Source organism: Poecilia mexicana, unplaced genomic scaffold (assembly GCF_051168715.1).
Source record: "Poecilia mexicana isolate PSO_F unplaced genomic scaffold, ASM5116871v1 scaffold_10, whole genome shotgun sequence".
NCBI classification, from domain to species: Eukaryota; Metazoa; Chordata; class Actinopteri; order Cyprinodontiformes; family Poeciliidae; genus Poecilia; species Poecilia mexicana.
The window spans coordinates 4882278-4893370 of record NW_028263379.1 but is presented as its reverse complement, the minus strand read 5'-3'; the positions used below and the strand labels follow the sequence as shown (position 1 = coordinate 4893370).

The 11093-nt window shown below is 37.2% G+C and overlaps 1 long non-coding RNA gene across 1 annotated transcript; it reads left to right on the top strand.

Moving 5' to 3' along the window:
* Nucleotides 1–1879: 1879 nt before the first annotated feature.
* On the top strand, nucleotides 1880–10382 carry LOC106932240 (uncharacterized). Its single transcript, XR_001421233.2, has 3 exons — nucleotides 1880–1991; nucleotides 8530–8676; nucleotides 9342–10382. It is a non-coding gene; the product is annotated as an uncharacterized LOC106932240 (long non-coding RNA).
* The last annotated feature ends 711 nt before the right edge of the window (nucleotides 10383–11093 follow it).

The following is an 11093-nucleotide window of genomic DNA, read 5'->3' as shown; positions in this document are numbered from 1 at the left end:
AAAATTCTTTAATATTGCCTTTAAAAAGGTTCTAATTCTGCTGCCATTGAAAAATTGAAAAAATGTTTTCTCATAAATGGAAAAATATTTGTAACATTTTTTATATATAAATAAATATTGAGGAATTATTGACTTAAACAAGTTTCTACATTTTTCTGAAAAGTTTCTTGGAAGTTAGTTGTTTTTTTTTTTCAAGTATAATAATATAACTGAACTAGAAACAAGAGAGAAGAACTGAGTAAGGTTTTGCGTTTTGGAGTGTAAATGTTGGTTTCCTCTATCAGGTTTATTGTTTTGGTGACGTTGATGTTGGATGGACTCCAGACTTTTACTTCCGGTTTGTTACTTTTGTTCTGTAAATCGGTCTGAGACGCTCAACGACAACAGTCTTAGAACTGATCTTCTGAAAAATTACTTTTCCAACCAAACATCAATAAAAACAGCTTTTCCCCAAACCAATCGTCTGTATTGATTGCATCAGCTAATGTTCTATGTATTTCCTGATGCTGTTACAGTCGATGAAAAGAGCATCCAGTGAAAATCAGCATTAAAGGAAAGCTTCAGATGATTTGTGTTTGAATCCTGGTTCACTCAGGCCTTCCCGTGTGGAGTCGGTCAGCATGGTGCTGATCACCGCTCTGATTGATTTCCGTTACCAAAACAACTTCCAGTTGCTCAATCCCAGAATAATGAGAAACTGAATGTTTATTATTATTGTTTTTCTTTTACTTTACAGATTTAGATGTTTACATACATTATAATTAAACTATTTTGGAAGTGTTGAGATGCTTTACCAAGGCCGAGAAAGAGTCACATGCTGTTAGACAAAGGGCCCATAGTAAAGAGTTACATTTTTGATTCCGTTAGACACTAAAGCATATTTCTCATGAGAAACAGAAACTTATCAGGCCACAGAGACATGGTGTGATTTCAGGGAGTGTCTTCAGTCCATATAATCAGCTGCCCTCCTCTTTCTCCTCAGACGCTGCACAGACTTTTTTTAGAAACTCTTCTCGGATGTAATGGTAAAGTGTCTCCTTTCAGCGCTGAAAGTTAATAAAATAAGTAAAGTCTGAATGCTTTTCTTGGCTGATTTTATGCTCCATGTGTCAATACAAATTATGATTCATCGATTGAGATTCTCGTTCTCAACAGAAGCCAATATGAATCCATGTCTCAGTGTCAGTTCTGTTTCTGCATGAGCTGAAACGCCACTTACAGAGGAAGAAGCCAAAGCAACATAAAACCTCTGAGCACAAAGACCTCAGTTACATTCTAAGGAAAACGAAGGAAACATGCAGGTATGAAAACATGCTCCTAACACTGAGGTAAAGGAGTGGTAGTATCATGGTGTGTGAACGCTTTACTGCAGCTGATGCCATCAGATTATGGGGGATTAAAAGACGAAATGTTTGACCCAAGACTGTCTGACTCAGAGAATGGATGTAAACTGTTGAATCTGATGAAAAATAATCTGCAAAAAATCTCTTGCTCAGTATTCTCTCATTTTAAAAATATATTTTTTTGATATTTCTATCTGACTTTGATCAGATTTAATATGAATCAGTAAAAAAATAATAATAATATAGTTTATGTAGCAATCTGTTCACAGCTGTGTAATTGTTTTATAAGGTTTGTACCCTCAAAAAAGTGAAACATGGCAGTTGTTCACATTATGTTAATATTTCATTTCAAGTTAACACATAAAAATTGTGTTTGTTGTGTTTAATTAATTAATTCAAATAACGATAACATGATTTTGTCGCATGTTAACCTAAATAATTTTGTGTGAACGCAACAAAATTTAGTTAAGTGAATTAGCACAACAATACCTCTCTTGGCCATAAGGGGGCAGTAATGCAACAATAAAACTGCACGAACAGAAAAACCAGTTTAAACCGGATTAGTCTGGAGCCCGCCGCTTTCCGAGTTGGAAGTCCCTTTCGCCATGAATTTACGTTGGCAATCCAAATTTTCTCAAAGTCTGTCAGGTAAGTCTTTTTTTTCTATCAGTTTGCTGTTATTGTTGTTTATGGATAATGTATTTAAAAATATGCAATGGAAGTAGGGTGGGAGTTGCAGAGACAGGAACAGTTTTAACGGCTCAAATTTAACAGGCTGCCTGTTCAACCCGGTAGGCTAGAAGAAGTAGTCTACCCTGGGCACATTGGTGTGCAGAGCTGAGGACAGACGGTCAAAATTAAATCAGAGGAGGTTGGCTAGGTTTACGTGTTTAACGGGGCGAGGGGGAAAAAGCGTTGGGCTGTTCCGAGTCAAAAAATGCTTCCACCCCCATCACCGCATCGCATTTGAGCTAATTAGCTTCCACATATGTATTAGTCCATGGGCCAGAGGCCAAAATTTGACATTTTTGTCCATTTCAGGGTGGCAAAGTCTATCAATACTTTTTGAAAAGATACATGTCTCTAGTTAATATTTTGGTATGATAGCCCTTCCAAAATGGTAGCTGAGTCATCGTTATCATCTCATGAAGTAAACAACCCCTTTGGAAAAATTCTGTTTTTTGAGACTGCTGTATCTCTGGTTTAGGGTCATGGTATGGGCATTTGTCAAAGGTCTATAATGCAATATTTGGTATCATCTTAAAGGGGACACTCTTGGCTTTCATTTAAGCCATGTTTTGAGTTTCTCTGACCAACACAGAGGTCATTAGAGGTCGTTAAACCAAAATTATTACACATTTTTCCACATCTTTTGACCAAACTAGATACACTTCTTTCATCCCAGCGGTATCCAGGGACATCAGGGACACAAGAGTTAATGACTAAAATACTCAACAGACTCTAAGGAATCAGAAAATGTATGATATGCCTACACTGTCTGTCTATGGGAGGCGAATATGAGCTGTAATTTGAAGTTACAGATTTGGGCTATAACCTTAACTGGTGTATATGTTGGGGGTTTAGTGGGGGTTGTTTAGCGTGTCACTCATGTCTAGTTTGTTAGTTATAAAAAAGTTAATAATAGTAGAAATGTGCACTTACATAGACTTTAGGATGCTGTATTGGCCTATTTATCAGATTTTGTGAGTTTTTCCATCCTGGGCTACACAATAGTAGCCCAGGATGGCCACATAGAGACATAGCAGAATGAGAGAGGAGACCACCCTCATTAAATGACTAATTCTGAGGTAAAATAAAAAAAATGATTATTTTTAGATGATTAGCCAACTATTGACAGCATAGTTCAGATTATTATATTACATTTCTGCCAACAGATGATAACCTTAGGCATATCGGTACCATCTACATTATGCTTGCTGAGGATGTTGATTTCAATCAGGCCCACAAATGAGTTTGTTAAAAAATAAAATCAGTAAGATGTAACCATTTAGATTCAGCATGTAACTTTTATTTAAAAATCTATGTATTTATTAAAACTATTACTATGTTGTCCTGAGACCCTCCTCCTGGCTCTGCTTGGTTGTTTCAATTTAGCACTGCGAGAAGGCAGACAGGCTTGATTTTTCTTCACAGATTATTTGTCTCAGCATACTGTGACAATATGGTGACAGTTTCAACAAATATATAACATACGTATTTTTTTCCCTAAAATGTACATACTGCAGCATTGAACTGCCTTTGTTTGGATGCTGTTCCTACCCTCTGATAGCTACACAATTTAGCTGAATAGTCTTACTCTGTACTTTCAATTTCTACTTATCTGGAGCAAAGTTTAGTGCTGGTTTACAGTTACAGACCTGGAAATATTATTGACTTTTTGTATTTATTTTTTCAGATGACACATAGCTATTAACAGTAAATTAGAATGTTCACCATCTGAGTATCTTCAATCCATTTGGAAATAATCCAGTGTGTGTGTGTGAATAAGGATACTAAGACACCTGCAGGAACCAAAGGTTTCATTTTAAAAGCCAGAGCCGCTACCAGATACTATCTCACCTCAGAAAACAGACTTCAGTATCTAAGGTAACTTAAAGTGCTTTTCTACTGGCAAGCCACGCACTAACCAGTTAGTGCGTAGTTCGGTTTTACCCCTGGTAGTGAGTTTTTCCATTACCCTCTCTATTCCTCACTATTGTGGGAGGGCCTTTAGCACAGCAACTGGTCAATTCTCCGCAGAGGTTTGAAGTGACACTCAGCCATGGAGAACCTCAAGATTATGGTTCAGATGGACTCAAAGATATTTCATTTTGTTTTATAGAAATTCATTGCTGGCCCAAAGATAATGATAAAGGCTTCGATCAGCTGATTATTTTGCGATATATGAAATCGCTTTGGTCCCTACCCTGATTGGTCAGGCTAGTACTACACTTGAAGTAGATATGGAAATCTGAGAACAGCCAGCCAGAGCCGCGCTGGATCTGCTAAAGGAAAATGAATCTGGCCGAGGTGGACTGAGGCCAAACCAGTTAGAGGCAGGCTGGTAGAACAGCACCTTTAGGAACATGACAGACAACGAGCCCACAGAAAGTGAGAGACATTATGGCCTACAGAAGCCTGGGATAGAGATGGACAGATATTCCTTTGTAGAACTTATAGAGAAAAGCTGGGTAAACGCTCTAAGTCAGCCTCAGTCAGACACAGTCAGTCTTTTCACTAGATTCATTGTATCACTAAACATAGTCAGTGATTTGCTGTAAGCTCATCATGCTGGAGAGGAAGCTTATATAAAGTTCAGAACAGGTCATTTAGAAAAATACTTACCAACAACCACATTCCATGACACAATAAAAACATTCCTAAGCTTCAAAAATACTGGGCTCACTCTTTTACACCACTGTTTTTGCTATCTAACAAAAGGAAAGAAAACAGATTGAAATATTTTTGAGTGTATCATAATAGTTTAACAAAGAAGAGACCTTCAGATTTAAAAAGTCTTTGGTCATCCACTATCAATGGCCTTTTCTCATGTTCATAATAACTCTAGCAAGTTTCCTCTTGCAAGAGAGTTGGAAGAATCAGTTGATGTTGAATAATAGTCTCGATGGATCATTGGTGAAATGAAAGTTGTTCAAAAACTAAAAGGTGATGGCAAGACTTATTATAATAAGCATACTGATATTACTTTATACCTACGTAAGGATGCTGGATGTGGATTACAGCTCAGCTTTTAACTCCAACTCCTGACAAGTTGGTGGAGAGGCTAGAGTCCCTGATACTAGGAGCAGGACTGTTCTGGTGGATCAGGGATTTTTAAACCAACAGACCCCAGCATGTCCAGATCAACTCCCTTACCTTCTCCGCGGTCACACTCAGCACAGGTATGCCCCAAGGCTGTGTCCTCAGCCCCATCCTTTACTTCCAATTTACCCACGACTGCAATGCCACCCAGAATAATATCGTCTTGTTCAAAAATGCGGATGACATACAGAAGATGTTCAAAGGCTAATAACATGGTAAACCAATGGTGAAGCGAGAATTCCCTTACCTTGAATACCAAGAAGACAAAGGAAATAATCCTCAACTTCAGGACAAAGAGGACAATCCATCCAGGGCTGAGCATAGATGGTGAGCAAGTAGAAAGGGTCAGTAGTTTCAAATTTCTGGGAGTCTACATCTCAAAGGATTTCAACTGGACCTTTAAAACCAAATACCTCTTTAAAAAAAGCCCAGAAGAGCTTCATTTTTTCTGAGAACCCTCAGGCGGTGTCGTCTGTCCAAGAAGCTGATGACCAGATTCTGTCACTGACTTACTGCTGTACAGTGAAGGTATTCCAACTGTACAGCAGCAGACAAAGGCACCGCTCTACTCCAGTTTTCCTGGGACATTAAGTTGCTTCTCCACCATTTGCATATTTAGAAGCATGAGCATTAGGTTGATTGACAGCGCTATAAGAACAACCAGTCAAAAACACCCAGACAGGAGGAGGGTCTTAGCACTGTCAATCAACCTCATGTTTATGCTTCTAAATATGCTAATGGTGGAGAAGCAATTTAATGTTCCAGGAAAACCAGGGTAGAGCAGCACCTATATGAGGATGACTGACAGCGCTAAGACCCTCTTCCCGGTCTGATTGGTTGTGTCTGACAGAGCAGAATATTTGTTCAGATGACAGCAGGTCCAGAGGGAGAAGGCAGAGGAGCTAATTCTTTACACAGATTATCCATCTTATATTCTCAGGACATAGTGATAATTTCAGTTAAGTAAAAAATATATTTTTTTTTAATAAACGTTACATACTGCAGCTTTATGTAGAGAGCAGGAGACAGTCATGCTGAAGATCCTAAGGGAGTTTTTATATATTAAAAACTGAACTGACTGGACATACAAATTAATTGACTTAAAGTTATACATTTACATATTTTTCCTTTTAAATATTTATTTTTATTTGACTATAAACTTTTATACTTTGAGCAATTTTTCACTTTTTTATTGGCAATTCTATTACTCAAGGCAATAAATTTTAATGTCAGCATATGATGACAATAAAGTTCTTTGTCTTTCTGTCTGACTACGGTCTGCCTATCTATATAGCCAGCTAGTTGGTACAGGTTTATGTCCTCACATCTAATAGTCTAATAGCCTACTATCTTGCTATGTATGTGAGGACCCCCAGCATCAGGAACAGTTGGGTAGCATGCAAGCTACCTGATGTGCAAACAGGCTGAAGAGCTCAGAAATGTGCAAGCTCTAATGTTGCACCAAGACTGCTTTGAAATATAAGACTGCATGCTGGTAAGGTAGTTCAGCCAATGAATTTAGGTGTGTATAACAAGGGACACATCTAAAAGTTGCAGGACTCTGGCCCTTGAGGAATGCAGTTTGAGACCACTGCCTTAGTCTGTTGAGTATTGCAGTAGTTAACTTCCTCTCAGGTACAGCTGGGTTAAAAGAAATGTGGTAGTAAATGAATAGCAGACAAACAAAGGCTGTTCAATGCTGCTGGTCACCTGAAGCTTTCTTAGCTTTCGGTGTACTTCCAAATCTGCTCCTTAGTACATCTTTTTGGGGTTGGTACTGCCTCTAGTGGTGTGGGGGTGGTAACACAACTAATATAATTACATTACTAAATCAGAATACCGCAAAGTCTTTATTTATTATTAATTTTTCATTCTCTTAAGAATGTAGAGCTAATTAAATCATCTAAACGAGACCTTAAAGTGGTTCCAGTTTCTTTCAATGGCCAACCTGTTGAAACTGTGGCACATTTTAAATTCCTTGGGTCGTTCCTGGACAGTCGGCTCAACTTTGGTGAAAACACTGACTATATTTTGAAGAACTGTTGTCATAGACTCTACCTTTCAAGAAGACTTGGTGATCTTGGAGTGAATTTGGAAAAAATCATTTTATTTGTCACAAAAGAAGGGTCCGGTGAATGCGCATATGAATCTGATGGGTTTGGTACCTCAAAAAATGTTAAGAACCACTGGCCTAAGGTTATCATCTGTTGGCAGAAATGTAATACAATAATCTGAATAATGCTGTCAATAGTAGCCTAAGCATCTAAAAATAATCATTTTTTTTATTTTACCTCAGAATTTGTCATTTAATGAGGGTGGTCTCCTCTCTCATTCTGCTATGTCTCTATGTGGCCATCCTGGGCTACTATTGTGTAGCCCAGGATGGAAAAACTCACAAAATCTGATAAATAGGCCAATACAGCATCCTAAAGTCTATGTAAGTGCACATTTCTACTATTATTAACTTTTTTATAACTAACAAACTAGACATGAGTGACACGCTAAACAACCCCCACTAAACCCCCAACATATACACCAGTTAAGGTTATAGCCCAAATCTGTAACTTCAAATTACAGCTCATATTCGCCTCCCATAGACAGACAGTGTAGGCATATCATACATTTTCTGATTCCTTAGAGTCTGTTGAGTATTTTAGTCATTAACTCTTGTGTCCCTGATGTCCCTGGATACCGCTGGGATGAAAGAAGTGTATCTAGTTTGGTCAAAAGATGTGGAAAAATGTGTAATAATTTTGGTTTAACGACCTCTAATGACCTCTGTGTTGGTCAGAGAAACTCAAAACATGGCTTAAATGAAAGCCAAGAGTGTCCCCTTTAAGATGATACCAAATATTGCATTATAGACCTTTGACAAATGCCCATACCATGACCCTAAACCAGAGATACAGCAGTCTCAAAAAACAGAATTTTTCCAAAGGGGTTGTTTACTTCATGAGATGATAACGATGACTCAGCTACCATTTTGGAAGGGCTATCATACCAAAATATTAACTAGAGACATGTATCTTTTCAAAAAGTATTGATAGACTTTGCCACCCTGAAATGGACAAAAAAATGGTCTGGCCCATGGACTATATATGTGAAAACTGATTGAAAGAAAAAAGATTAATCTGCTGAATGTAGAAAAATCCTGAACTTGAGCTAAACTTTGAGATAAACTTTGCTTTCTATAAACTCTCCACTGGGAAAATAACACATGAACTATTTCTGATTATTTAGATCTGATCAGGTGAAGCACATTATATTCAGGTTCAGGGTTAAAGGTACACAGTTGTTTTAAACGATCAAAGCATTTTTAAAATAAAAGTTTCTGCCTGTTTAAATGATCTCCTCCTGGTTACAGATGGTTAATGGGTTCAGGGTTACTGTCTGCTTGCCAGAGCCTCGGATGGAGGAGTTTTCTCCTGTTTGACTGGAGATTTGAAAACGCCTGCAGACAGGAATTATTTCTCTGCAGCCGTTCCAGGCCGTGCCCTTTCTGAGGATTAAGGTATATATGTCTCAGTGTTTGTGGACTAATGCATATGATGTTACGGTGAATAATCCTAGGGGCAAAATTTGCTTTAGAACTGGATTTAAATGGCTTCAGCTGCCAGGAATCTCAACATGACAGGAGCAAATATCCAGTAAAGACTTGGGAAGTTTGGGAAGAGATTTTTACACGTCCAAGTTAATCCTCAGTCCGATTAGTTTAATGTTGTCTCAGGAGATTAATGCCATTTTATGTAGAACATGACAACACACAGCTGGTGGTTATAAACTTTTAATTTTGAGTGACTCAAACAGGAAGAATGTTTATTTTGAAGAATTATTGGTGTGTTTGTGATGACAGTTAACACATGCTGCTCTTTTAACCATCCACTCCTTTACTTTATTAGTCACTCTGCAGAGTTTCCAAATGTTGAATTTTTGAATTATTGTAATAGTTATAATCAGCTTATAATCAGACAGATTAAAGTTATAGCCATAGTGGGTTCATGAGTTGGTTCAAAGCTTCAGGAGTATTTATAAATGGTGAAGTTAATGGTATTCTCATCCTCAATAAACAAATGTAAAAATGTTCTTTGGTTTGTGTTGAAATTCAAACTTTGCTTGCATGTGCCCTGATCCGCCTCTGGTTGCCACGGGGTTCTTCACATCATTTCTACACAACAGTGCAGACCATATCAAGTCTTTTTATAATCCGCCATCTGTAGCATGGAAGAAACAAAGCATAATACATTCCATCAAAATCCCTTACTTATTAATTGTATGTATTTTTATTTTCTTAATTTTATTGACTTTCAATTTTATATTTATTATACAAAATCTATGTTATTTTATTTTTGCATTACATGCGATGTAAGTCCAGCAGGTGGTGGTAAATGCACCTTAAGTTGATTTGCCATCCGCCAATAAAATACAGAAGAAGAAGATGAACATGTGACATCACTTCCTCTTTCACCAGCGCCTTTGTGGTTGTTTCATTAAGAAGTTTCTCACGGAGTTTTGTTGACCTAAAAGTTGCTGTAGAGGTCAAAATGTGTTTTAGCTAGTGTGTTTGTTAGATGTTCGTTTCAGTTTTTATACGCATGTCAGCGGAGGATGGATGTTTTTGTCGGCCGTTAGGCCTTACTGCTGCAGCATGTGTGGGAACAACTGACTGGTTTTTATGCGGTTCCTTTGTCCCGGACAGGTGAACTGGTGTCACCTGGATGTTCTTGAACTGTTCAGTTCCTTTCTGTGCAGGTGTGTTGTTACTCATCTGTATTTTTTATTGAGCTTTCTTGTTCATTTTTGAAGTTTTATTTATTTTAAATGTACAATATTCAGGGTGTTATGCATTTCAACTGTTGGTCACAAAGATCAGCTGATGGTGTGTGTTTTCTTAATTTATTTTGTCTTTATTTAAAATATGTAAAATGACTGCTGTGGTAAAACACCTGACCGTTCATGGCTGTGATGTTGCAATTTTGAAATGTCTGCTAGAACTGAATAACAATAAATGCAGTGAGGATTACTCAAAGCTAATTCCCAAGCTGTGATTATATAAGGGAGTTTTTCTTTTCTTTTTTAACTGTGTGTATTATTCTCTCTATTGTATATCTACAGTAACTATTTCATAAAATTGTTTCAATGTTCTGTTGTAAAACTGTTTCCGAATGAATACATTGTCAATAAAAAAGCCAATTAAACCAACAGAAAACAGAAAACAAAGCACCAGAAGTTTATTTTTTCCCGATAGAGGATTAGATTTGCTAATAAATCCCAACATTCTTCAGATCATTACGGTGAAGTTTTGCTTAGCTTTGAATCTCCAAAATATTATCTGACAACAAGGCTACACTTTTATTTCTCCACTATAACTGCAGTCAGTTAATTTTTATCCTCTGTGTATTTTCAGTTTCCTGCAGCTCTGCCTAGTAAAACCTCACAGTTCATGACTTTTCCTAATAGAATGTCTGGTGTACAAAATAAAGTAATTATAATAATTAGAACCAAACCCACCCAGGAGCCATTTTTACCCCTATAGAAAAATCATGTTGCACATTATAATGGTGTAACAGCCACAGCGGTTGCCGGGTAACCGCTTGTAGCTTAAATGCCTAAAACGAAGGATGTAAAGGGTTCTGTGAATAAAGTGTGTTCATCTTCACAGATTTCTTCTGCTTTTGTGTTAAACTGAAACATTTTAGATCTTGAAACAAGTCTGAATATTCAATAAAGATAACCTGAATAAACAGAAAAGGCTGTTTTCAAAGGTGATCTTGTCTTTTATTGTTTTTAGAAATTCTAAATTTGACCCTTGACTTATTTTTGTTGCTGTTTTGTTTTTTTTATATATAAAGCTTCCTGAATAAATGTCATGTATTTGTCAGAGAGCTGGTTTCAGTGTTTGCTGTTATCTTGGGTCTGGATTGGTTCTAA